This window comes from Falco cherrug, chromosome 10, assembly GCF_023634085.1.
Source record: "Falco cherrug isolate bFalChe1 chromosome 10, bFalChe1.pri, whole genome shotgun sequence".
NCBI lineage: Eukaryota > Metazoa > Chordata > Aves > Falconiformes > Falconidae > Falco > Falco cherrug.
This window is the reverse complement of record NC_073706.1, coordinates 31,037,945-31,065,898: the sequence shown is the minus strand read 5'-3', so window position 1 is coordinate 31,065,898 and position 27,954 is coordinate 31,037,945. Positions and strand designations below refer to the sequence as shown.

Genomic DNA, 27,954 nt, shown 5'->3' with positions numbered 1-27,954 from the left:
GAAGTACATTAGGAAGCCCTCTGAGCTGAAAACAGGTGGAAGTTGGGAGAGTGTAGGAAGGTGGTACAAGTGGGTGCGGCAGGAAGAGCATCATGTTATCGTATTTTTATCCTTCCATCAGCCTCTGATTATGACTACTTTCTTTCCCCCCATGATCTTTAATGCATTTAATTGCACATTAGCCCTTGTAATGGATGGGAAGATAATAAGCAGCAACTTATGATTACTGTTTTTATTGATTTTTGCCTTGGTGTACTTCTTCTGGAGACACTGCAATAACAGGCAGACACATAGGATAAAGTTCTAACCCATCTTTCAGTCCCAAAAATCTGTTTAATAGTTCAACTCAAGGATGTTAAAGATATTTAACTGGTAAGAACAGATGTTAAACTTGATCTTAGACAAAGATCAGAGATTAAAAACAGAATACTAAGCTAAATGAACTCTTAATCTGAGGCATTTTTATGCTTTTTTACTAATGAAACTCACAAGTAACTTCACCATTTGTTTAAGAACAGGACCTAGACAAACTGGAAGAATGAGTGAACAGGAGTCTTACAAAATTCAACAGCAACATACACAAAGCCCTGAACCTGGCAAGGAAGAAGCTATAGAGGCTGAGAGCTGTTCTGAAAAGAATGAAGGGCTGAACATGAGCCTGCAGTGTGCCCTGGCAGCAAAGGTGGCCAAATGTATGCTGGCCTATATTCACAGCAGCACAGCCATTAGACTAAAGGAAATGACTGCCCCCTCTGCTCGGGTCTTGTGAGACCATATCCAGACCGGTACATCCGGTCTGGGGCTCCCCAGTACTAGACACACGTTGATAACATGGAACAAGTTCAGCAGAGGACCACATGATTACTACAGGACTGGAGAACCTACCCTGTGAGGAGAGGCTGGGGGAGCTGGGCTTGTCTGGTCTGGAGAAGCAATGGCTTTTGGGGGGGGACCTAACAGCAGCCTGCCGGTGCCTAAGAGGAGACCATCATAGCAACAAAGCCAGGCTGTATCCGGTGGTGTGTAATGGAAAGACAAGAGGCAATGTTGAAATGAAAAGTTCAGACTAGACATAAGGAAAAAAATTTCTCACTATGACAACACACAAGCAGTGGGACAAGGTAAAGCAGAATGCCCAGAGAGGCTGTGCAGCTTTCATCTTTGAAGATTTTCAGGGCCAGACTGGACAGCACAATATAACAAACAGTACATGAAAGGTAAAAAGATTGAGGTGAACTTCAAAACCAGCAAGACCATCACCACAGCCACATTCAAAGCGGACCTTATTTAGCCTGACATTTTCTTTAATTTTACTGTGATTTAAGTTAATTTGGAGCAATTGTTACCTGCTTTTATTCAGTTCTGGAAGTTGCTGATTCTATTGTTCAACCTGAAGAAGAGATTCTGTGCTTGTCATTTTTCTTCCTGCCTTATTAAACCATCCAGTACTACTACTTCCTATAAACTTCTTAGTTTTGTTCTTTGGCCTACCATGAGTGCAGTCCCATTGCTATTTCCTTTCTTTTTCATAAAAGGATTTTCTACAGAGTTTTTACTACAGGTAAGTTTTATTCATCGTGGGTGTGCTGCAAGTATAATCGAAAGACAAAAAAATATCACAAAGGTCATTAAACCAGCTCTACTCTAACTCTATTTGACACAAAGGCATGCAGTAAACTATTCCAAGAGTATAATTCCAGTTTTTCCAAATGTATAGACTCTGGCCAAAAATCTTTAAGTAAATATGTTTCACTGGAATGGGAAATTGTATGCCTGATTTCATTTCTAATAGCCCTATTATGTGAAAGCTTTATGCCACAACACATACTCCTTTTAAATTCTCATTCTAACTATGCTATAGAAAAGAAGGAAAAAAGGCTACCCCTTTAAAGCAATAGCAAAGAGAATATATAGTCCTCCTTATCTCCTGCAAACTAGTTACTGTGACATATGCAACAGAAGATACAACTGTTAATCAAAATAAAATACAGAAAAAATAAAGAATGACACTGCAAACGGTACGTATCCTTATTTAAAGCAGCAATCTCTTTGGCCTAATCTAGTTACATACTTTCGTCTTTTCTAAGAGTCTGCCCGCAGCAGATAAACACACAAACCTTCTTGTGCTGCACCAACTGACGTCAGCAGTCGCCTAGGAACAGCATTTGGTGCAAAAGTGGTAGTACCAAAACTATGTTTACAATTGAGAAAGAATGACAGTATGCAGGGCTCACCATAGTTTCAGGAAAGAAACACAAATTTATAAATAGAACTACAAAAGATCTTTTCCAAAACTTCATGCATTATTCAAAGAACTTTTATCTGCTTAAATATTTTGCAGTGAATACCAAGAGTAATAGATTTACTTTTCTATATTCTAAATGTTACAATTTCCACTTCCCACCACCCTACACACACCCCCAGAAAAAAAAAAAAAAACCAACCACCAGTTTTGGAATGCAAGCTTTGAGCTTCTTTCACTTCTGTTTAATCTGTAAACAAAAATTCAAATCCAGTAACAACTTCATTGGCTAACTGTTTACAGGGACAAAGCCCTGTTGTTCCCACAGCAGGAAAACAAAAGATCTCACAAAACAACCTGCACCAGTAGAAATAATCATCCCATCACTATTTTCTAAATCATCAAATGTTTAGAAAGTGTATCATTTAAGGAACTTAGAAGTGCTCTGCCTTAAATAACTCAATACAAAAATTATTCTGAAGACCCTGAAGAATAAACAACATAAAACTATACAGCTACGAAGCAGTTTGTGACAGTTTCCCAAATAAACTTAATTTTACAGTTAAGAGAATTTTAATTTAGAAAGAATGTAAGTGAAAACTGTACGTACAGGTTTAATTTACTGGTCCAGAGTAACTTACAAGTAAAGCTCAAATTTTGAGTAGCCCAATACTTCCCATTCTGTAACAACATATTATGAAGTTTCTAACCACTTGTTACACTTTTGGAAATCTATTGAAGAAGGGAAAAAGTGCATAGCTTGCACAAGTTCAAAAAAATGTTATTTAAAGTTAAGCACTAAATTTATGGATTACACCTCTAGTAGGCATCCTCCAGCTTCAGGCTGTGAAAATTAAGCAGTTTTCTCATCAGAACTGGGCCTAATAGGAATGCACTGCAATGTTAGAGAGACTGTACCTTGTGTGCTCACGTTCCACTTGCTAGTTCTGAGAAAACATGAAGGAAGAGGCTAAAACTAGAATGCCAAAAAGAGGACACTGCAGAGAAGAAACCTGAATAATATGAGTCAATACTACAAAAAACCAGAACGCTTATTTTCATATTATTTTGACGTATTTCCAATACGAAACCTCATGTTCAACAGTCACTCTCAACCCCTGAACTATAATTAGTTACTCAGATACAAGAAGCTGTGTATGCATTTATCACAGTTTTTTGCTGTCCACATCTCCAATAAAAAAAACTGCATTGAAAGAGAACACAATCTACCTCTTCCTTTAAGCTAACATCAGAATTACTACAAATTTGAGAAGGGTAACTGGAACATATGCTATATCAAATGGAAGTGATCAAAATCAGGAACATTCCCCCTTCATCCCACCATCCATATGCAAAGTGGAAAAACTAAATAAAGGACTGTAAACAGGGCTAACTCTCTTTTTTAAAATATTAACTTCCTGACATGCAAGCGCTTTTACACAATTCATCCCCAAATTCTCTAAAGCCAAGGAAAAGGAGCAAGTAACATCAATTTGATCTGAAGCAGCTAATGCATGGTTCCATTCATCTCAGCATTTTTTGGTCTGCTACCAGGAGTGGGAGAAAGCTGTTTCTGTGATTTCAGTGCACCCCTAAAGAATATTGTCTCTGGACAATGTCCAGAAGTAATCTGGGCCAAGAATAGCCATTTGATCCCAAACTGAAACATTCTGACACCAGCCGAAGGTCTAAGTAGTTTATCTGGAAGTCAAGCAGAGAGATCTGAAGAAAATAATTGGCTCTACTAAACTCAGCAAAGCCTTCCTCGTTGATTCTGTTACAGTTCAGAAAATGCTTCAGCTTGCTTTCTGATTTATATACCCGTACATGGACTCTAAGTCAACTTTTCCAGGATTCTGAATTCACTTCGCATCACACCTCCCACCATGACAGCTGAGAACTGAGTTGCCAGTTTTCTAGTACCTTTGGGAAACAAAGCATCATTTTTCTGCTGCTGTATCTGGAAATAATCACGGTGACGAAGGAAAAAACTAGCTGTTCAAACTGCTATACTTTTAAGAAATTTTGAGGAGCTAGAGCACAGTTCAACCGTGCTTCAATGGACAGCACCAGCAGGAGACTGTTATCCAAGGCTCACTGCTGGTAAACCTCCCATGCAGAGACATTCAGAAGCTTCCTGGATAATCTTTTAATATAACTTGTGATAGGAAGCGAAGACCCAGAAGCAAATGTCCAGTCATTATGAAAAATGCAGTCTATGCACTAAGTGCACAGTTGCAGAATTCTGCTTAGAATTATGCTCCCACAATGCCAGCTTTGTATTCCATAAAGAGGTAAGACTTACTGGGAGATCAATTTTGTTGTTGTTCTAATAACTGGCCTTGGATATGGGCCAAGTTTTAAATAAGTGTCTTTTTTCCTTCTTCACCCTCTCCTTCATAAACCTTAACTAGTAAATAATTTTTTTAAAAAAAATCACCTCACTTCTGAAATAGACAACACTCAGATATAAACAATTAAGAATAAACATACAAACCATCTTATCCGCCAACAAAATGTGGACTTGAAGATTCAATGAGAAAGATACTTCACTCACACATAAGTTACTTTTCTTACAGGGGGAAAAAAACCCACCTCGGAGTATCAGAAAACACTGAGGAAAATGAGTGGGAATTGATGTTAATAGAACTTTAGGCTTTCTGATCATTCTGAGAAAAGAAATTCTATGAAAGTTCATCTTTTCCCTGAAAAGCAAGCTTCTTTACTACATCCTTTTATCTGCTGTCCATTTTACTATTCAGGGCTCCAAAAGAATGGACTGTGACCTATTCTTCTACTTCTGAATAGGTACAACACGAAATAAAATACCAGTGAGAACTTGCTTTCACATCCCAGCAACAGCAGTGAAGCATGCCTCATGCTCAGTCAAAACCTGTTTGAGTGCCTCCATCAAACAATGGCCATTGCCATTCCCATTTAGCAATCTGCTACAAACAAGAAAAAAAAGTTATAGTCTACTGCTAGAAAGGCTCAGAGCATAAATAAATCAGCCAATAAATGAGACAGCATTTCATTTACCTTGGAGCTGTCACCGCTAGACAGCTTATTTCTGTAACTGGTAAAGACTGAAGAGCAGTAAATTAAATCCTGTAACGTGACAGGAAATATGCTGTCATGCTTCACTACATAGACCATCTTCCCAAAACTCAAACAAAACATCTCAACAAGCCATATCAGAACAGTAAACACACTTTTTCAGAAAAAGAGGTAAGTAATTCTGTGAGGAGCACAAGTGACAAAATCCTCGAAACTTTTGGCTCGTGACTAGACTACCTGGCAGGAACTTTTGTCTTATGCCTAGATTACCTGGCAACTTGGAATCGCAAGCTCCAAATGCCCCGTTTTCCTGTGTTTAGAGTACTCATTCCATCTGTCTTTTGTGGCTTCTTCAGTCTTTTTCATAATGAGGGTGCTAGTAGGCTCTCTTCTTTTGCTGGCTACAGATTTTCATGAAACTTACAGGAAATGTATTATTCAGGATGATTAACCTCTGTCATATTTAACTGAAACAAGCCAATGAATTCAAAGATACTAGGGATGGATGATCACATGACAAAAAGGTACTTGAATTAAACACATACAATGTACATGCACATTTGTAAATTTTTATACATTTATAAAATCCTACAGACATAATTTAATAAAGGCTTATATTGCCAATAAGTTAACCTACAGTGGTGCACCCAAAAAGACGATCAGAATAGCCACTTTAGGGGTGACCTGGAAAACAGGCATCTGTGGCAAGGAAACAAAAACTCCTCACCAAATGCAGGTATCTGACAGCATGGGACAGTATTTTGTTAGTATTTAACAGGAAGATAAAATAGGAGAAAGGAAATTATTTCTTAAACACTTTTTGTCTTGTAACATAAACTATAGGGATACATTTACATAACTAAAAGATGCTTTAGCTTTGTGTAAGGACTATGATTTCAAGTAGTGCAAATTCAGGATTAAAGCTATAACAATGAAAGATGTTTAGAGGAAGCTCAACTTGGAGTTCACAAAAATTAATTGGCTAAGACTAGAAAAGGCTACTTACAAAAGAAATGCCGATTCATTTGCAGAATGGAACAGTTCAATTGATTTACTCTTCAATAACAAAAAAATATTGGCGCTTAAAAAAAAGTGATGTGGAAAATTGTTATTGCAAACACTGTAAGACTGACTCTATTACGTTTGAACAATTTTAACACTCACTATCACACTTAAACAGTTTTAATTAATTGCCTCAGGACACAGAAAGGGAGCTACTACTTTGCAAACCAGAAAATGCGGTTTCTCAGTGTGTACAAATGATTACTAAAAATGATTACAAGCTGCTTAAACAAAAGCATGCTGTACAGGTCATATAGGTTATAAAACTAGTCAGAATACTAAATATGTTTTAAATGTCAATATGCAAAAGCTGTAATTTAATTTCAAAGTTTTTTGTTATATTTTTGACATTGACATTTTTGCTAATATAAAAAAGTTGTGTGGCTTCTTTGAAGTTATGAGATTCAGTGCAAACATACAGGGCATTTCACAATATTTAGACACATCCTAACAAGTCAGTCATTAAATACACCGATCTGAAAATGGGGTAGGAAAAGCACGTTTTGTGAACTTCAGGCATTCTATTTCTTCCTTTTTATAAGATTTTTGAAATTAAGTGTATGTGGATTTGCTTTTTCTTAATTTTTTTTTTTTAACGTTGAAGTAAGTGTTCTAACAATCATTACTAAAGTACTAACACAGAGGAATACACCGATCCTTCAATCAAATAAAAAAATAAAGCTACACAAAGCACTCCAAGAAGTTATGGAATGAACAAAACAAAAAATCCGTATCATTTCACTAAGCAGTATTCATGATAATCTCAATGTTCCTAGTTTTCATAGTGAAAAATTAAAACATTTTGAATATTTTGTTGAAATTCTCTGACAAATTATATCTTCCAAAACTGCTACCTTTAGAGCACCTTTGCAAAATAGGAATCCCTTGCTTTGTAAGTGTGCCAAGAAAAGAGAGAATAAAAGTCTATTTTATATAATGAAATGTAATAAATACAAATGCTTTTTTAGCATTTTGACATAGCAACAAAACTGTAATCTTATTGTGGATTAAGCTGTATTAAATGCCAATACAATCAAACACTTAGGAGATCCTGAAATTGCTTCTGTTTGATACATTTTTCTGTCCAATAGATAAAAGGGTAACCTTTAATTCTCCTCAACCCATACAGGACTGTAACAAAATTAATTAATTAAATCAGCACACAGTACATGTGCATTGAGAACACAGCCTTTAACATATAAGAAAGATCAGGTTTTGACTGGAGGCCCCCAGATAGTGCAGCATAGAAAATAAGGCAGGGAAAGACAGGGAAAACTGATTAGAATTGTCCAGTCTGGCCTTGGGTTATATCCCTGTCAGCATTGACCATTTATAAAAAACTTTAGCTAAAATTCACAGAACATTCAATTTTTGACAGTTCATCTGCCACAACAAGGAGTTTTGGCAATATATTTAAGCTTTGTGGGTTACTTGTCCAAATGTTCAATTAATCAGAAAGATTAATGGCAGAATGGAATTCAACACAAACTATCCACCCATGGGCACCCAAATTCCTGATAGGTTTCAGAGTACGCTGTGAATTGTCTCAGTTACACCATTAGCAGCATGGGATACAGCTGTTTTAAAGCCAACACAAACAGTTGTTTCTGTACTCCTTTTCTTGAGATGTTGTAGGGTCATTATACCTTTTTGCAGTCATGACAATGGATGACTGCTAAGGGCCACTCTTACACTCTTCAGGAGTGCTTGTCGAACTGTCTCAGTCAATAAATAATTCCCCTCAACTATTTCTTGCAATATATTCTGAATAATGTTTTCAGTTGAAAAGGCTTTTATACTGTTTTAACTTTTCAATATATTTCTACCAGCTAGCCATACTTATTAAAGATCTTACAGACCATGTTCTAGGAATTCCAGTGACAGAGGACCCTGCACATCCCTTCATACTTCATACAGCACTGTCGAAAACAGATGAACTTATACAATCACTAGCAAATAGATAAAGCCCTAAGAATTGCTAAATCCTTATTTTGACATAAGTGTTCTAACTCCATCTTCTGGCTAGGAATAATTGGTATGGAAGATCAAAAAAAATTACCAAGCAAATTCAGCCTGACATCAGGCTTTATTTACAAACTTTATGCTTCTATAGTCTTGTTTCTTCTTTACGTGATTAAAGTCGCCCCAGTTCATCATTCCTTTCACTTCCCTCTCACTTCTTCTGTGTTATTTAATCTTTGTCAAGCAACTATTTAATCAACATTTTTGTTAATGTTTTGGTTCAAAAAATACGAACTTAATAAAGGGCAAATTTCTGCTTTATCTTCCTGAACATTATTTAAAAAAAAAAATTAATTAGGTGATGATAAACTGTCCTTATATTAGGAAAGCATTATTAGTTGCACAATGCAAGATCTAATATTTCAGATTTCATAACAGTGTAGAGCTAACAACTCCAAGCAGCAGGGCTGCAGGCATTTTCATAAGATTTTCTCTTTGATCAGAAACCTCCAACATGCAGCAGAAGAAAAATCAAAAACTTCAGAGCAGAAGCAAGTACCTGAACTCATTTGTGTGTGCACCTCAATAGACAAATTTATTCAAAAGCTGAAACAAGACATGTGGTGTGCCTGCTTCCATTTCTCCACTGCCAACTCCTTCTGCAAAAAAATATAATTGTAGCTAATGCCTTTTACATTGGTGATTCTACTGGGATGATGGACAGAACATATAAGCAAACACCTCTATAAAATGAGCATATCACAGACTCAGACTTACTATGTGAGGAATGAGTGATACATGATTAGATTGCATAATTCCATATTATAGAAAATGGTAAATGAGATAGAACTCAAGCTGGCAGGAACAAAGCCATAGGACCTATTTGTCCCATGAATTTCAGTCTGGGCTTGAACTATTAATAAGAAACTGTAATTTTGATGACATTTTCTTTTTTCTTGCTGTCACATATGTGACTTTTTTGGCAATGTGAAAATTAAGAGCCAAGGAGGGTTACTGCAAAAAGCTGGGTTGAAGCTTTCTTACTGTAGCAACTTACTTTATCAGAAACCAGGTACCCAGAAAAGTAAGCAGAGAAATCATCAAAATACCTAGAAGCATCAGAAAGGGACAGACCTACTTCTTGACTCAGCATGAGTCGACATCCACTTCCATATTCTAAGGCAACATTTTCCCTCCGCTACCGTATTACATAGTCCTGTAGACAGAAGCATGATGGATTGATGTGAGTCCAAGACTTGTAAAGTGACTCACAAAAGTGTTGTTACAGTTGTATAATGTTTTCCTTTTACTTCACTCTGAAAATAATGAAGAATTTTCACATAAACACAACAGTATGAAAGCCCTGTTTTAAATGAGTGCCACATACTCAGGTATTAGGAAGAATCTGAGTCACATGTGTCCTTTATCCGTTCATTCTGTTCTCACATATGAATGTGGTATGATTCTGTCACCACAAATTGTTTTTCAAAAGAACCCTCTGCCCCATTTACTGTACAAATTTAACTTAGATATCTAAATTTTCTGATTTTTCCTTTCCTGTCAAGGTCTTTGTGAAAACTTTGTGTATAATGTTGGATGTTGCAAGCATGGTACCACACCTGACTGCAATTGCTTAATACCTTACATTTTAAGTACCCATTTGCTCTATTTCAGCTACCCAATGTTGAAGCATTCTGTTCTTTTTATTTCAAGTGGACAAATGCAAAATACACAGTTCACATAAGACATGAAAAAATACAGAGGCTTTTGGGTGTGAGGGGATGCTTTTTTGACTTATTTACTGGGAAGTTCCAACACATCCATTCTTTATGCTGCAGTGCCATTAGTTCCCTCAAATCAGTACAACTTGGCATTGCCACAAGAAAGGAGCAGTCCTGCCCTCCCTCAGCTGCTCATTCCCATCCCTGTGTCACTCCCTTCCCTTCTACAGCAAAAGCATTCATGTAGACAACGTGGCAAGGAACTACAAAAAGAACTGATTACTTTTAACAGGGATTAGTTCCCCAATTTAGTTCGCTGTGTAGTCTCGTGCATGCTTGTGTCAGCACAAAGGGGGATGGTGCCAGGGAAGGAATGAACGGACAGTGCTGAGAAGGACCACTCCTTTCAAGGGGAAGCACCACAAAGCATTCAGGGAATTGGAACATTTGACTAGAGGTGTTCATATTAGAAATGATGCATCTGAAGGTCAAAATAAAATTAAAAAAATCCTTTTTTGTGACTACATAAAAATTAATCTAAATTGAACATAATTCTTAGCATCTGAAAATTATCAAGCTCTGACCTCAGAACTCAAAATTTTAATCAAGACTTGCACTGCAATTGTAGCTTTCAGCTGACTATCATGCATTTTAGTGAGTTCTGCTGCTGGTATTACCAGCAAAAAAACCCTCAAACCACAAAACACCAAAATGTAAAGGAACAATGAGGAAGGAGGGGTGAGGGAGAAGAGTTCAGCATTCCCAAATGCCAAAAAAACAAAAAAACAAAAAAAAAAAAAAGAAAAAAGGAAGTATAGAAAAGTTACTGATATCACTGTGTCACTTGACCTTCAAAGCCACTGAAGTCAGGTTCCAATGGGCATCTTAGTAAAAACATTTCCTCTGAATAGCTACAATACACAGAGGACACAACATTTTAGTCAGAATTGTTTATAAAATTAGTATCCCAGAAGAAAACCATTGTGGCATATGAAGACTGAGAAAATCATCTGCAACTGTAATCTAAGGCAATGAAAAGGAAAAACAAGCTCTCCATTGCACAAGATTTTAGGTCATTATTGCATTCTATTGATTAATTAAGGACTCAAATTCTATGTGGATACCTAACACATCAAGAGAAAGCCTGACACTCAAGAAACTGGAAACAAGTTACCTGCTTGGATACAGGCAATAAATGAAATGATGAAAATCACAGAGAGTAAAGGAAAACTTGTGACATGCCAGGAAAATTTAGAGATGGCTAAGGCACACCTCTCTGTAATTCCTCCTAGTTTTTATCCTCTGAAAATCCTAAACAAAGAAGCCAATGACAGGTGTACTGCACACACTGAACTTGTGATGTCCTAGGGTCGAGCTGTGAAGAAACTTCCAGAGGAAAAGAGGAAAGAGGTAGATTTTAATACCAGGAGAAAGGGGCTGCTGAACAGAAGTCTACATAATTTCCTCTATTGAGCCTAACGATTACATGCAAACAAAAAAACCCCAAAAACACATTACTGGCAAAGATGGTTTGAAACTGAAAAGACATGGAAGAAAGTTATTCAAATTAGACAATGGGAGTAACTAAGTTTTAAAAAAACCTGCCCATCTTAGGTGATTCTAATGATCATTTAGGAACATAACCATATGATGAGAAAATGAATCAAAGTAAAAAACACCTTTGTGTTGCTCAGAAAAGCATTTAAATACTCCTGATGCACAAACCTATCCATACAAGGTGATCTGACTGCTGGCCATTTTAGCTATATACAAAAACAAACGATGGACTGTCAGTCATTTGATGCTTTAATTGAAATTTTCTACAAAATAACTCACAGCATAAGATTTGCAAAGAACATTTTACTGATTTGTTTTCCTCAGTAAAAATCACAATCAGGAAAAGATGGAAGAGACCTTAATCCCTCTTCTCTTTCATAACACCCACCTATCTGACTGGTTTTAAAAGTTACAGAACACACTATATTAGACAAGCAGACTTACAAAGTCAGGATACTACAACAGATATAAACCAAATGTTTGCTCAGGAATCACACAAAACTTCACAGAATGACTGAAAGATGAAACAGCCAAGTAGTGTCCTACTATGCTGCAGCTCCACCTGTTATTACAGATTTATCTTTTGAAACACGCATATATACCAGTCTGGCTAAGAATAGGACATTCAGAAAACAATCAAATGTTGTCAGCTCATAAAAGCACTTTGAAATAGCTAACAAGTGCCAGAATGAAGATTAAATTCACATATCTAAGCAATATTAAAAGTTATGTAGAAAAATAAGTATGTGAACTTGTAATTCCCATCTCCTTAATTGAAGGAAGACTAACAAGGCTTACAGGGCTGAAGATCTAAATGGGGATAAAACAAAATATTATATATGTTTGATGTATTGTGTAATTTGCAGGCACCGCCCTAAAGAAATGGCAAAGTTACTGGACATACACTCATAGAGCCCAACAGTGACCTGATGACACCATAACCTCCATTTTACTGTGTAGAATTGAAGGGATAAAGAAGAAGGACAAAATTTACAATTCAAAATCTGCAGTTTCCAGATCTTGCTTTGTCGACACCTACATTAGCTCTTTAATAATCACACAGATTTAAATTTCAGTACTCATTGAATTCAATGGTAAGACTTCATAACTTGGCAATTGAGCTAATACAAATGCATACCAGATAAAGCACACACCAAGCAGTGGCTACACACAACGTGTTAGCAATGTCAGTAACACTATTTTGAACCAGCAGCAAAACCAGTTGCTTTTCCTTTATAGAGGCATCCCAGTGCTTTAGCCACTGCCACCCATACACAATGTATATTTCTTTTTACAATAAAATAAAATTGAAGAGGATCCTGTATGAAGATCCGAGACCAGGTAGACAGTGATCACCATTTGAAATGCAACCCCAGTGACCAACTAACCATAGATGACACTGGCTGAGTGTGAAAAATGTCTTAAAAATAGGGACTGCCAGTATTTTACAGCTAAGTTAATTATCATAAATGTGCAGGAACAAATAATTCTAAGCCTTGTATTCAAGGATTCGGGGGGGGGGGGGGGGGGGGGGGGGGAGTTGTTGCATTGTTTGTTTGTTTTTTTGGGGGGTGGGGGTAGAGTCAGGGAGGTTTGGTGATTTGGTTGCTTGACTTTTCCCCACCAGGAGCTTTGTGTATACCTTTCAGATACTAACACAGCTCTAACTGATGAACTGTCAAAGTTATTCTTTTAAAAATGAAGAAAATGCAGGGGTATTATTATATGGAAGAATTATTCCAAAGTAACTTGAAAACCCTAGTATTTAAACATTTAAAATATGTTAGCTTTTTAATGTTCACAAAAACACAGGAACACAAGCGTATTCTATATTAACTTTGGCATTTTAGCAAGTTTAGCCTTTAGCCACCGTTTAAAATCCAAGTTTATTTATGTGTTTGCCTGTGTAACAACACAACAACAAACTCCACACACTCTTCTTGGTTTAACCTGTTGGTGACTGCATGGTTTTTTTCTGTAAAAAAATAACCAGCCATAAGTAGCCATAAGGCAATACTCATACTAACAACATACATCAATATTAAAGCAGTTACTGTGAATTTGTTTACACTGTAAGTGAAATGCAGAAGACATGATGATTTTCTGAGATAAAACACATACTGCTTGCAACACTAACTGGTTTATATTAGTGGCTAGGTAACCACTGTAAGTTACTGAATTTTAATCAACGGAGGAAAAAAGTATTTAGGAAAAGAATCCCTTGCTTTAGAGGTTAAATTTTCATACAGATCACAAAAATTTGATTGCACATCTTTCAGAATCAAGCACAACTACAGTGTTCTTTGGAGAAGTAAGCTGGAGAGTTTAAATAATTTTACAATGTATCCAAAGTAACTCTTTGCAAATTTGCATGAGCACCACAGCAGCAGTCACTACCAAACAGTCTGAGATGAAGCCAGTCTTTTCCTTTGTAACAGTCGAGTCCAGCTTGCAACACTATCAAAAATAAAAGAACTGTAAGCTAATTGCTGGCAAGTATGACGCAAGCGGTTTCCTCGGTAACAGCCCAAGTTGCTGAAGTGCCTGATCCAGCATTTCCTCATCTGTTTGCACTCACACCAGCAGTCTGACAATGTAGTCACTGCATCCTGTTTCACTCGGCAGCCAGCGAAAAATACTGAGCTTAACCCTTGACTAACATCTTCACAGTTAACCAAGCCTATCTATAAATTAACTTTTACAATAGCGTTTTCTGCGTGCCTCTTTAATTTTCTCACCTTTGCAGTAGCTGTCTACATTGCATTTTCTTTTTAACTGAGAAGGAAAAACATGAGAAAGAAAACATCATCTAAAATTTAAAAAAGCGTAACATATCTTTCAATTTGCGTTTGCACTACTGAAAGTTTCTGCCACATGTTAAGTTTAAGAAAATTAGTCACCTGCAGATCTTACATAAAACACCAAATTACCCGTATCTCTGATTTTCATTGAATGGTTTTAGCTTTATAGTTCCAGAATTTTCCTCATTTTGTACTATACTCAAAGTAAATTGGATACAAACATCAAGAGGATGCATCTAACTACCGCTCATTCACTTCAAAAAGATGTGTATTCATATATAACTAGGAAGCATGTTTTAAAAATTTGTCACAGAACAGTTACTGTATACAGCCAGGAAAACAAAAATCACATTTTGAGCTTAACAAAAAAAATATGTAGAGCATGGATCTCATCTGTGAGCTATCTTGCAGGGAAACTGCAGATTCTGGTGGAAAAAAATTGTTAAAAAAATGCAAATGCTGGCCTTTCTGACAATATATTGCACATGCAAAAAAGACAGTTTTAAGTTTTATTTTTAAATGTGAATTTGAACTTGGGTCATTTCGGGACATGAATAAAGACAAAACAAGCACAAAGCCTTTATTTGCTGACATTGTTGCTTATCTGGTGTAAACCGTAACTGGTTTTCTGTACTATGAAATAGTTGCAGGGCACAAAAAAAGCAAGAAGGCAACATAGAAGTAGTATATTTTGTTTAAAAATTTTAGGCAATGCTTCACCAAGGCAAAATACACATGAGACATACTGCTGAAAAAAAGTCTCCCACCTTCACTGGCCTACCAGTGTAATTTTAAGTGGAAATCCCCTAAAGCATTCTGAAATAGACAGCCCACAGGCAGCCAGAACAACCTGTCACAGCAGCTTCCTGGCCACTAAAGAGAACTAGGTATCAAAAATGTGAAGGTGCAGGGAGGAGGCAACATTAGGGACTCTTCACTATTTCTTTCACAAAAGCTTACTCACTCATGAGGCCAGGTTCATATCAAATTAGAACCACTCTAAAAGGAGATCTAAAGCAGCCCTGACTTTCCAGTAAGTGGAAGTCTCATTCTTTCAAATACATCATGGATCCTCCAGTTTCTTGGGAAACCTTCTTAAAATCTAGTATCATAACTTACCCAAATTCCAAAACACAAAATATGAAGTTTTAATCCAAAAAGTCCAGGGGTACAGGCAAATGAGTGGCCTGTAATAAAACTCTGAAGAACAGTATGCAGTTATGCACTGGCCACCATACTTTTGTAGGAAATAAGAAACATAAAAGGGCTACCACGTTTCACAATATGATTGATGCTCTGCTTAGTTGGTAATTAACTAGTTGTTAGCATCTCAGCAATGATGTTCTCTAAATGCAGATGTTTCCATCAGCAGGCTTTTCTATGCTATTAGTATAGTTTTCTTCTGTTATCACTTCTTAGCTTCTTGCCGTACACCTGCATTACTCTTCATTCTGATGTTGCAGTACCCACACAGTAGGTAGGAGGGCAGAAGAAAAAAAGAAATAAATGTTTCCTTTACCAATAGCCTGTGTTCCTCAATGGAATGGAAAGCCAGCTCAGAAAAAAAAAATACATTATCTGGTATGTAATCATGGACATTCCAGAAAGAGATCAAGAAGTTTCAGGGATGAAGAGGCATTGATAGGCAGAAAACCTGTGATTGCACAAGGCATGTTGAGGAACCCAAATATCCCTGTAGGGGAGGGAAGCAAACCAACACAGGCTAGTGAGACTATTGTTGCAGGTTTATGCTGAGATACAAAAGATTCCCACCCCAACTCTACTCATCAGCTGATCAGGAATCCCTGAGAAAAATCATGAGCCACATGATGTCTTTAGGTTATGGGATTCAAGGCTGAGACAGGTTCTCCAAAACTAAAACATAAAATGGTTGCTGAGGACATCCTCAATAAAATGAGGTTTTAGATGTCTGGATTAGAACCAAGTGGAGGAACATCCACATACAAGTTCTGTCAGAAGGCACTATCTAAACATAAACACAGGCATCAAATGATTTAACCATTTCAGTTATGTAGCTGATACATAACAAGACCATTTTGCATAGAAGGCTAGCCTCTATAAAGCTTGGAAGTCTACCCAGTTACTAACAATTTAGTACTTTTTCAATACTCAGAATTGTTATCCACCTTATACAAGTCCAGCAACTATGGAATCCACCATCACGATATACATTTTTTCTCCAGCTATACCCTGACTGGGGCACGAGAAGAAAAATACAGCTCTCTCCACCAAGCTAGATAACCTCCCAAATGACACTCATGACAAGACAGATGCAGGGAAGTCACTGCTTTTTTTTCTTGGCTTACCCCTCTTCCTGTAATTGGCAGGGGTACCACTGCAGAATGTCTCAAAAAATGAAGCAGAGTTCATGGGAAGAAAAAGACAGACCTGGGACACAGCTGGGAATCTAACAGACACGTTGAGACAAAGTACTACTCAAAAATTGGAACTAAAGTTCAAAATTTCCTTCAAAAAAGAAAATTCTACAAAAGTCCAGTTAAATTTGCTTGCCTTGTGGAGGCAAATAAAGCTCAAGACATCAGGACAGAAAATATTCCTCTGCTCCTACTCGCCCTGTTGCAACCATAGCTGTAATCAGAATGAAATACTTCAATTAAATTTGTATATGAATTTCAGTATTATAAAGATCAGGGAAAGCTTTCTTAAAGCTCTCAAAGATTGCAGGAAGGTACATCAACAAATACAAATCCTGTAATTCTTTCCTTCCATTTTGAATGGAGAAATGAAGGGAGTAAGATACTCAGTATTTATTTTTTAAGGCACAGTTCATTCCCTATTATCATTAGTCAGCCATCTACTCTTGCTACAGCTGCAGCACTTGAGCTAATACTACTCCTATTTCTCCTTCCTCACTTGTTTACAATAGGAAAGAGGCAAAACATAAACGAGATGGCTAAAGGCTTAGTCTTCTCAAAAAGAAAACCCAACAACCTAAAACCCCCAAAACACACACAAACAAACAAAAGAAAACCCAAAAACCTAGACAACCTTTGTCCCCTCTATCCAGGAAATAAACAGAGGGTTGTTTTCAGCTTTGAAACCACGCAGACATACAGATTCTCTTTGGGCAGCAAAGAGTAAGTTCCTAACTGCAAAAGCTTACATATTAAGAGCTCAGATCTTACAAATAAATTTGCAGTTATGCTTATAGAGAATGAAGCAGGCGAGTAAGCACCTTGCATCTAACTTGCAGGACTAAAATGATAAAATGAAAAAACAAAGACCTTTACAATATTGTATAGTATCAAGGTAAAGGACAAGGTCTGTACGAGTATGTCAAAATAAATGCACACACCTTTTCAAATGTAGTCTACTTATGTATCGTTCTTCAATAATGGACATTTACATGGTACTGAAGAGATTCTAGAAACATTTTTATGCCGTAAATGCAAGGAAATATTTAATATATTTTATAAATTGTATGTTACCAAATGTTCTACATAAGTGTGGGGTTTTTTAAACAATAATTTCATTACTAGGTTTCTAAAGAAGTGCTTTCAGCCAGAACATTTTTATGTCTTTGCTGAAAGATACGTGTAATTTTGGACCAAGATATGTTACTGATCTTGTAACATGTTGAAGGAGAAAGAACACACTGGTAGGAAGAGAAGCTAAAATAATTATAAAATTAAAAACAGGTAAGGACAAGGAAAGAGAAAGGTAAATGATGGTTCAAAAAAGACAAGCAAGCAAGCAATTTACTACTGAACATTGATGTCCTGAGAAATTATTTTTCTTGTACTTTCAAGGCCCATTTTCTAAAAGCACACCAATCCTGTCCATCATCAGTCAGGTGAAAGGAACATAGCTTTAAGAATGTATTAATTTGTGATTGTTAACACTTGCTACTAGAGGGCTAAAGTTATAAATTAAATTAAACCCTGTGAATTTTTAAACAAGTAAGAACTACAATCTCAATCCTTAAATACATGTTCTTTTCCACTTGAAAGCATAAAGAGTTCTGCTGACTCTAGGGAGCTTCCTACTAGAATAACCTTTAAGACAAGTATAGAAGACTTACAGATCTTTAGCAATGAAATTTTAGTCTCACAGGAAAAATTACGTAAGACTAACTATATACCTTTATAGGTTCATTATTAAAACTGCATTCTCTTTTGCAGTTAATGTCTAAATGGCATCTCTTTTTTTATGAGACACAGTTTGAGTCGTTTCTAAAGTTGTAAGATGCTTTCCTGAACAGGATATCGATTTCATATTTACAGATACAACACCAGTTTCTAGATTAGTTTGTCCTGAAATTTTATCTTTAATGATCTTATTAAATGGATTACACAAATTTCATATGTAAGCACAGAATTTTACTCAGTTTTAACAAGACTGACTGAAGCTTAAAGACTTTTAATTAGTTTTGATTTTTAGTCTTCATAAAAAATTGTTATCCTTCACACTGACTGAAACACTATATTTTCTTCTTCACAACATTCTGCAGATGTCTCTGATATGACAGTCATTGTCTCATCTCTCATTTGAAAACAGGCCACACTTAAAAGCAATAGTCAGCACCTGTCTCTCCTCATCTACTCCCATTTTCTAACTTTCATCTTGACATCATGGAAAATCACTTGCAAACCTATTATATTCAAGCTCCTTTAAAAATTCTTTGGCATCTAATGAACTGTCTGCCAGTTATAAAAAATAAATTAATTAAAAGCAATGATGACAAAGACAGGTCATTAACACAAAAGCTGTTCTAAACGATTCTTTCTTAATTAAACTTGTTCAATGAGAAGCTCCAAATAGAAGGAAAAATCAGATTTTCAATATTACCATGGCATGGAAACTTTCTTGCTACTTTTTATTCACCATGGCAGTATCTCTTATAGAGAGTCTAATTAACACTTTTCTACAACTACATAAAAATAAATTAACAGATACTTGTAATCAAAATACTTCCAACTACGCTTTGCCATAACAGCACAAAGCTGTTATTTACATCACGGTAACCACTTACTTTGACTTCAGATAAACATACTACATTTAATCAATCATTGGAAAAATCTTAAGTAACATTCCTCAGCTTCTTACTACTTCACAATAATAATAAAAAAAGAGACTAAAAGACACCTAGTTAAACATGTATGTTCGTAATCAATTGAAATTCTCTCCTTGGAAGTTTCATTTGAAATTTGCTTTGTAAGCGTGCTTCAGTGATCCCCACATGGATACTATGCTGCCCTGAAAATGCAGTTAGTTGAAACAAGGAGAGACAAAGGGCACAAACAAGCTTGTTTGTATTTTCTAAGACATGAAATGTGCTGCTCTATCCTATACCAACATGTTAGGAAGAACCAAGCCCCTCTCATCACTACTGTTTGTGTTTGTTTACCCCATTCTATAAGCAGCAATACACAGCAGGTATGTCTGCATTTCAATGCACTTTTGTATGCACAATCTCAATGGAAACAGTATAACCCAGATCAACATTCATCTTTCCCTGAGCAAAATAAAGCCTGCTTCTCACAGATCTGACTGCTCAAGAGTAAAATTGTTCTAGTGTGCCTTTACGTCTTCCAGTTTGAGCCAATTCCTTCAGGGCAGTGCCAGAGCAGATGGCATTTCACAGGCACAGCAGGATCTAAACTTTTTCAGCCTGCTAATCACACCTTCAGGTTTCAACACAAATTTCCCTCCCCTACTATCCACATCTAAGACGATAACACTTGTAGCTACAAAAATGCAGTTTAAATTAACTGAAATTTAATTTCATACTATGTAATGAGGATAATCCTATTCCAAGGGAGTAAGAGTGTGCAGCATACTATGGAACTGCAAGAGCTTGTGAGTGCATTTACACATTACACTATCTAGGTGGCAAACCAAATGAAATGAAGGCTAGTGCGGATGTTAATCAAAACAATAATCACTTAAGAAGTCTCTTTAAAAAAAATTCCTTTCTTTTTGAAGTTTGAATTGTTAAACTATATGCATGACAGTGAATTTTACTAACTACTAATGATGTCCTATAAATACAGAGATCACTCCCTGCCTCCAAGAAAGCTCACAAAAAGGCAGTTCACTTCCAAAGTTACAAGCCCAGCTAAGAAGCCGTTCACTTCTGTAAAGCACACACACTGCCAGGTTCCCTGGCCACCATACAGCTCTCACACAGAAGACAATGAGATAGCTGAGGTTTAGTGTTTATCAGTCATCATGTTGAAAAACATCAGCAATTTGTGTGAAAGGATAGAAACTGTTCTGGAAAGCCAAAAAGTACTAGAAAAACTCACTGATACCTGTTCTTAAAAAAATTACTTCTTATCCTATATTAGTAACTTAAGAGTACCCAGAAATTTAGAAATCCTTTAAGAGAATCCACTAGGCAGAAGGCACAAAATTATATTCCTGAAGTAGCAAACAGGTATCACGCAACAACGCTTAGAAGAAAAATAACTACAGAATAAACCCCAGAAAATACATTATGATTGAATTTGTAATGTTAAACTGACTAAGAAAAATAAAAAGATCCTAAATGTAAACACAGGCCTTTAATTTTAGGTCACATTGAAACAAAAAAATGCTAAAGACATGGACAGCAAGCCTGATATAATAATGCCTTTTTTAGCCTTTTCTTTAGCTCCTATCCTGTTAAAAGGGTTTAATCTAATCAAAGAGAAAATGTAACATGACCAATAACGAAGGCTAAAAGAGACACTGATACCACAGTGCCTACACAGGGCGTCATAGTTAAGCTATTATTGCAATAAAACTGACAAAACTTCCCTCTGCAAACCTTAAGCTTCACACACTTTCAGAAGAGTTTATTCTACATTGTGAATTCTGCAGATAAAACTGTACTGAAAATAGGTATAAACAGGCAGGTGTGACACAGGCTTGCTGTATCACTACCTAACAGTGGTACAGTTCTGCTGGGGCAGGGGAGCAGCACCGGCCGTTATGGGTATACTGAAAGTACTCACCCCAAATTAAAACTGCATGTATATTTCTCAATTACTATTACCAGCACAGATATAGCTAAACCAATGTACCTGTATTGCTAATTCAGACAAAAAAACCCCTAGAACGTTCCTCATAAAAAAGGGAAGCTCTCTTAAAACCAAACCCAAAGCACCCAAATACAGCTTCTCATGGACATTTTCTACTCAATTTCTTGAATAGCTTAAAAATAGTAAATCATATAGGAAAAAGATCATTTTAACTTTCCATAAAACAAACATTTATCAAATGAACAACAAATGGACCATTTGCTGCAAATATGCCTTTAATGTTCCTTTATGCAAACCTGAATACCTTCACTAAGTTAAGGTTGGCAACTCAGTAACGGGTAGCAAAACTTGTCAGGATTGGCATTCAATCAGTCATTTAATTGGTAATATGTCAGCTTTTTCCGCACCTCCTGTACAAAGTGAGGTTAGCAATGGTAGCCATGAATGTATTGCATAGCAGCACCGGTTTGAACTATCAAACAAACAGAGGGATGTAAAAAAATCACTCAGATATCTGTGCCCTGTTTTGTCCCTTTTCCAGTAAATTTGCACTTGTTTCAAAGGAACATGCTACATATAAAAGCTATGAAAAAGTAGCGATGGCCCAACACATCAAAACTTACTCCTGGTCACCAGTAGCCTGAATTTATGTCCTTTCCCAAAGCTGTATGATCCATTTTCAAATATAAAACCACTCTGGGAACTATAATTTTATGTCAGCAGTCATTCATTGTTATGTTGTCTCTAGTTCCCTAAAACACTTCATTTTTCCACATTTGCCAATAAGGCCATTCACTTAACTGGTCTTCCTTAAGGACAGATCTCTCCGATCTGTTTCTGTTGCACTTCCCCTTCCCAAATACCATCATCTGTCAGTTGACTTGTTACCCTGTGAACTCTAATTTATTAGCATCCATGGTTCCTGTCTGTTTGGAAGGCTCTAGTATGCTTTTACTTCCACTGGATCCCTAAAGTTATTGATCCTTTTTATGTTTCATTAATGTTCACTCATATATTACACAGTCTGCCCTTACCAATCCAAGCCCTCACTTTTACCTTAAATGTTCATTCCTGCTATTTGAGTTGCAGAAAAGTTGCATTATTATTTTTTTCCCCACCAAAATTTACTCTGCTGTGTCATACTATCTCGCTAAGCATTGTTTTCACCCACTGAAAAAGGCATGTTGAAATTCAATATTTCCTTTCACTCTTCTTTATTCTCATCTTAAACTATTCTTTCAGCTCTCTCTCCACATAGTTTTATCCTGAAAAACATGGGTGAGATCCCAGCAAAATATTCAATGGCTTGCACCTCCTGTGATCTGCTCTCCCTTCTTATTTGGCAGGCAGTAGTTTTTCTCATCTGTTTTCCTCCACAAATTTTTGCATCAATGACAGAACAGACTACATCTCCCAGTTTCCCTGTCTGCAATCCTTATCTTTGCACAAAAGTACAAGATTTACTCTTTCCCATCTTCAGCAACTAGTTTCTGAACACCAGACCTGAGTTGGCTTTGTTAATTTGTTCAAATGAATGACGGTAAGACTGCATGAAGTTTCCATTTTTAGGTATCAGAAAACTAAAACCAGCGGAAAAAAGCTTTTTTTAAAAATACAACTTTCCTATCAAGTGTCAAGTAAGGCCCCATGCTTTAACAGAATTCCCACCCCCCAGTTCTGGTATTCACTCATGAAATACATTTACTTATGTAAAGTTCAGCTCGCACTGCAGACTTGCTCCATGTTGGGGCATATTCCATAGGGTCTCTTCACTTGCCACTCATTTTTTTTTTCATAAAACTTGCTGGAATTTGGTATCTTTGAAAGTTCTAAGGCCATAGTATTCAGTCAGTTCAGTTGGTCAAGTTTAGGATGGTACTGTCAGGCATATACATGCACACACATACACTGTGTCAAAAGATGAGTCTCCTCCTCAGGAAAATAAACCTGACTCCTTGTAATTCTCTTCCCTTTCATATTTAACCTCACAAAATACACTGTTCATGAACTGCAGCATGGAGGCTGTCCTCTTTACCATTCTAGAGACTCCCCTAGGAACCTTTTGTTCCTCATCCCTACAGTTTTCTTTCGTAAGTTTAAAATACCTTCCTAGTCAAAGCTGAAAATTAGTACTTTATCCAATTTATCCTGTTAGTTTTCTTTGACACAGTCGATCATACAGTTCTTAGAACCTTCTCTCCCAGCTTCCTCCATTACTTTCCTACTGGCGCTCTGGTCACTCCTGTATCATGCCACCTTCACCTTCCTCCAAATTTCTCCAATATTTCCACAGCAGTTGTCTTTGATCTCCTTCTTTTCTCCTTTTACCTTTTCTTGCCAAGAAACCACACCTGCAGAAACAGTCAACACCCTTCGCTCCACTGACAATTTAAAGACATGTTTATTTCCCTGCTTTTAGTGTACTTTTCTGTCCAGAACATGAGCTGTCACCAAGCCTTGGATATCTAAAAACTGGCTTAAGGTAAACTTAGCTAACAGAGTTCTTAACTGCACTCAGTCTCCCTGAGGGCATTCTTTGTCATTCTCTGTGAACCAGAGTATGGTCCTGGCAGTGACTTTGCCAGAGGATACCATCTTAAACTCTGACCGATCTACAGGTCTCTATGGGCAGACCGTGCTCAAGTAATCCTTTCTTTGTGGTATAATACTACAAGAATATAACTTCAGGATGAAAAAAAAAAAGAAGGTGTATATATTTGTGTGTAGAAAAAGTATGCAACTCTTCCCAAGAGTCTTCTTATTTCACATTTCAACTACTGCAAAACATTTTGTCAGGGTCAGAGAAAACCAGACAGAAACAATATAATCCTACATATCTTAAATACGGTTGGAAAAACAGTCTTCCAAGACTGTTGCTTTCACCATGTAGTCCTTTCTCTTTGTGTATTCCCTGCATTCAGTCACATCCCATTGAAATTGACTACATTTACAGCTCAACACACACATTTTTACTTTTATTTTCCCCACAAGACAAACAATAAAAACCCAATACGAAGATTCTGTTAACAACGGAAACAAATCCTGACATGCAGGTACACTTGTGGTAACAGACATTGTAATCATTAGGGGATAACTTAAAATCTCAAAAGAGCTATTTTGTTAAATACAGAGCAAGATGACTTACATTTTATGTTATTAGCTGCAATCAACAGGTAAAGGCTCACATGTTACTAGGCTGCAAGCAGTATCTGAGTGTAACAATTTTAAGACACTGTAGAATACACATTAACAGACAGTATCTGCACTAGAAAATTTATCCCCCAAGTACTTAAGGACAAAGTATAATCTATTTCACAAATAGGTGACACTGATCTAAATTGTCTAAGAAAATAAGGAACTGCATTCATTTCAAGTTACGTATTTTAGACTTTTCAAATCAAGTCCTGATCTTCCTAAGCTAACGCTCCAAGGTACAAGATAGGTTGGAACACAAACTGGGGAAAGGTGGCAGTCAATTCAACAACCAACCTAACCACAGGACAACTGTTCTGTGCAACATGAAAGGAGTCTATCCATGAAATACCCCAGCCTTCCTATGTGTTTGAACCTAGTCAGGTAACTAGGAAAAGTATTAGCTCTGTTTGCAGACTGTTTTGGACACACATCCTACATATTTAATTAGGAAGGCCTATTCTCTACTCAAGGAAGAATATAAATTTTAGAAACCACATACTCTTTCTGGATCTGAGAAGTTCCTATGTATGAGTTCCTACACACAGTTATTTGCTCTCAAATACATATTCATCATCATGTTAAAGAATAAATAGCTTTTACTACAATATTTTTCAGACATAGAGTGTTTAGAAAATCTGCAACACTGAAAAGCACCTTTTAGATTCCCAATTCGTATACAGCTTTCATGTGGGGGGAAAAAGAATTAAGAAAAATAACAAAGTGCTAAATAGACAACAATCAATGAATATAAATCCTTTGATACCAGTAGTGGTAGGTACAGCTATGAGATTAGCATCCAATTAATACATATAATCTAAACATAATCTACACAAAATTTATAATACCAATTAATACTGCAGCCATACTGCTAATAAGCAATTCCTCTCTAGGTCCAGGGCAAATACTGAAGTAAGAATATAAAAAGCCTGTTTACTGCTAAAATCATATGCATATCTGTGAGCAGGATAAGTGTTAATGTAGTAGTTCAGAAAAGACACTGTATTTGCATAATTTTTAACTCTTGATTTTAGTCACATTGCTTCCTTCTATGTGTATGTTTAATTTTTTTTAATAGCTTTTAAGTAAATCTTTAAATTTTTATGTGAGTATAATCTATTCAAAACTCTTTCCCACCACCTCAAACTACATTGGTAGCCACATGTACTACAGAAAAGCCATACACAGCATGAATTTGTAGACTTTGGTGGCTAAACTAAGCATGAACACTCATATAAAAGGTAAGAAAAAGGTAATTAATTTTATCAACCTTCCAGCTTTATAGCTGCCGTACCTGTTCAAGTACAGAAAGCAATAATCTAAATCTTTGTCATAAGGATTGCTCAAATTAGTAAGCATTTACAGGACTGTGCTCACAGGGCCTCTTTCCACTTCTACCCCAGAAAAGAGCAATAGCTCCATCCAGTTCCAGTGTGCACACACTACTGGTTGCACATACCTTTGTGTGTTGTCCCCACTCTCACCCTCCATGCACACAAACCCCTTACAGTTTCTGGCTTGATCTTATTTATGAAAAAGAACAGTCAGGTCAGTATAATAATTTTCTCATAGACAGAGAGCCCGACAATTTCAAACAACAAGCATCTGGAAACTTAAGGTCAATACTAGTATTCCCTTTTTTCCTCAAAGAGCAACTAAAAATCTACTCAAGAGGAAAGTTTTTCACAATGAGAACAATCAGCCACTGGAATAACCTTCCCAAGGAAGTGGTGGATTCCCCAACACCAGACACTTTTAAGATTCAGCTGGACAAGGTGCTGGGCCACTTTTCCTAGGCTGTGCTTTCACCAGGAAAGGTTGGACCAGATGATCCTTGAGGTCCCTTCCAACCTCGTATTCTATGATTTGATACATCTGCCTTTTTTGTTCTTAAGCGCCCCTGCTTGCAGAGGTTCATATAAACCTCTGCATACAAGAGGTTCCTAACAATCATACAAAATACTTTGAATAGAATCACAATAGCAACTTAGCTCTCATTCATCAAAGTATTCCTGTCACGGTGAACCTGCAGCACATTCCTTGTACTCTGCCGACCCTCCTAACAATGCTCATTGAACTCACTCTTATAACATTAATACTACAAAAGAAATACTGAAATATTTTAAAATTATCTGCAAAATGTGCATTTAGTCCTTAAAGAAAACACGTATAATAAATGCTCTCTGGAAAGCATTAAGTGCATACACATTCCTTCTGTTTCAAGAAAGCAATAAAAAAAACTTGTAGTGTTTATTCAAATAAAGTCACACATTATGGACTTAGTTCTTCCCCCCACCCAAACAATTGACACTTTATCAGCTCTGCAATGTCTGATCTCTCTCCAAGTCAGACAGGAGATCAGTGGATTTAACCTGTGTTATGCTTATAAAATGCTACGCAAAACGCATATCTCTGAATACCACTTAAACTCTGCTTCATAAAGGACAAATATTTATTGTAAAGTATAATAGACTATTAGGAAAGCAAAGAACTTCAGATCTCTTTGTTGTTTCTGTTCACTTCTAGTGATAACAAAGATATCAAATTCTGGAAGTCTACCAAACAGTTACATTTTATCATGAACACGTATGATTTAAGTACTGCCAATAAATTCTATGTATTTAGTTATGGTTGACATTTATGATGTTACTTAAAGAATAATAAATGCCTTAACTTGAAATATGCGCATACCTTTAGGAAGTGAGCCAAATATCAAAGGGAGCATTTAGTACGTTGCATAAGAACAAGTATCTTCTGTTATCTAGAAAGGTTAATGAAACCACATTTTCTGAAGTTTTTGTACTGCAGACAAATGTGGCAGAAAGACAGCATTTACTATCCAGAAGGGAACAGAGAAAGTAAATTACTACACAATATTCCCTACATACCTTAAACACTAGTACAGTAATTTAATGTTTGTGTCACAGTATGCATTAGATAGCTCATTCAGTAAGTTTCAAATTATTTCTGAAGGCTGTTACAGCATACTTGCATTTAACCTTTTATCCAAAAACAATTACCGCTGTATTATTCTGTTGTGCAAATGCAGGGAAATAAATGCTTGAAAACCACTCACCATTTCAGATTCACCTCGTATTTTCTCAGACCTGTTTCACTGACAATCACAAGAAGTGCATTAAGGAATACACGTCAAAGCAAAATTAGAAAATTTAATTTAGTATCCATGGATTTCAGCCACAACCTTAAGTAGACAGGGGCCTCTGCAGCAACAATCCCTTCTCAGAAACTGTTCCTTTGCACGTTTATTAAATACACTCCCCTTATTCTCTCTCCTATAACGGTCTGATAATCCACTTGCAGCAGCCTCAGGCCAGTTTCACCGGCGACACAAC

General features: G+C 36.6%; 1 protein-coding gene and 1 pseudogene across 1 annotated transcript in view; both read right to left on the bottom strand.

Moving 5' to 3' along the window:
• The window catches only part of PDE3B (phosphodiesterase 3B), an 87,188-nt gene that overhangs the window by 57,135 nt on the left and 2,099 nt on the right, over positions 1-27,954 (bottom strand). The window lies entirely within an intron of this gene.
• On the bottom strand, positions 246-421 carry LOC114016830 (U2 spliceosomal RNA; annotated as a pseudogene).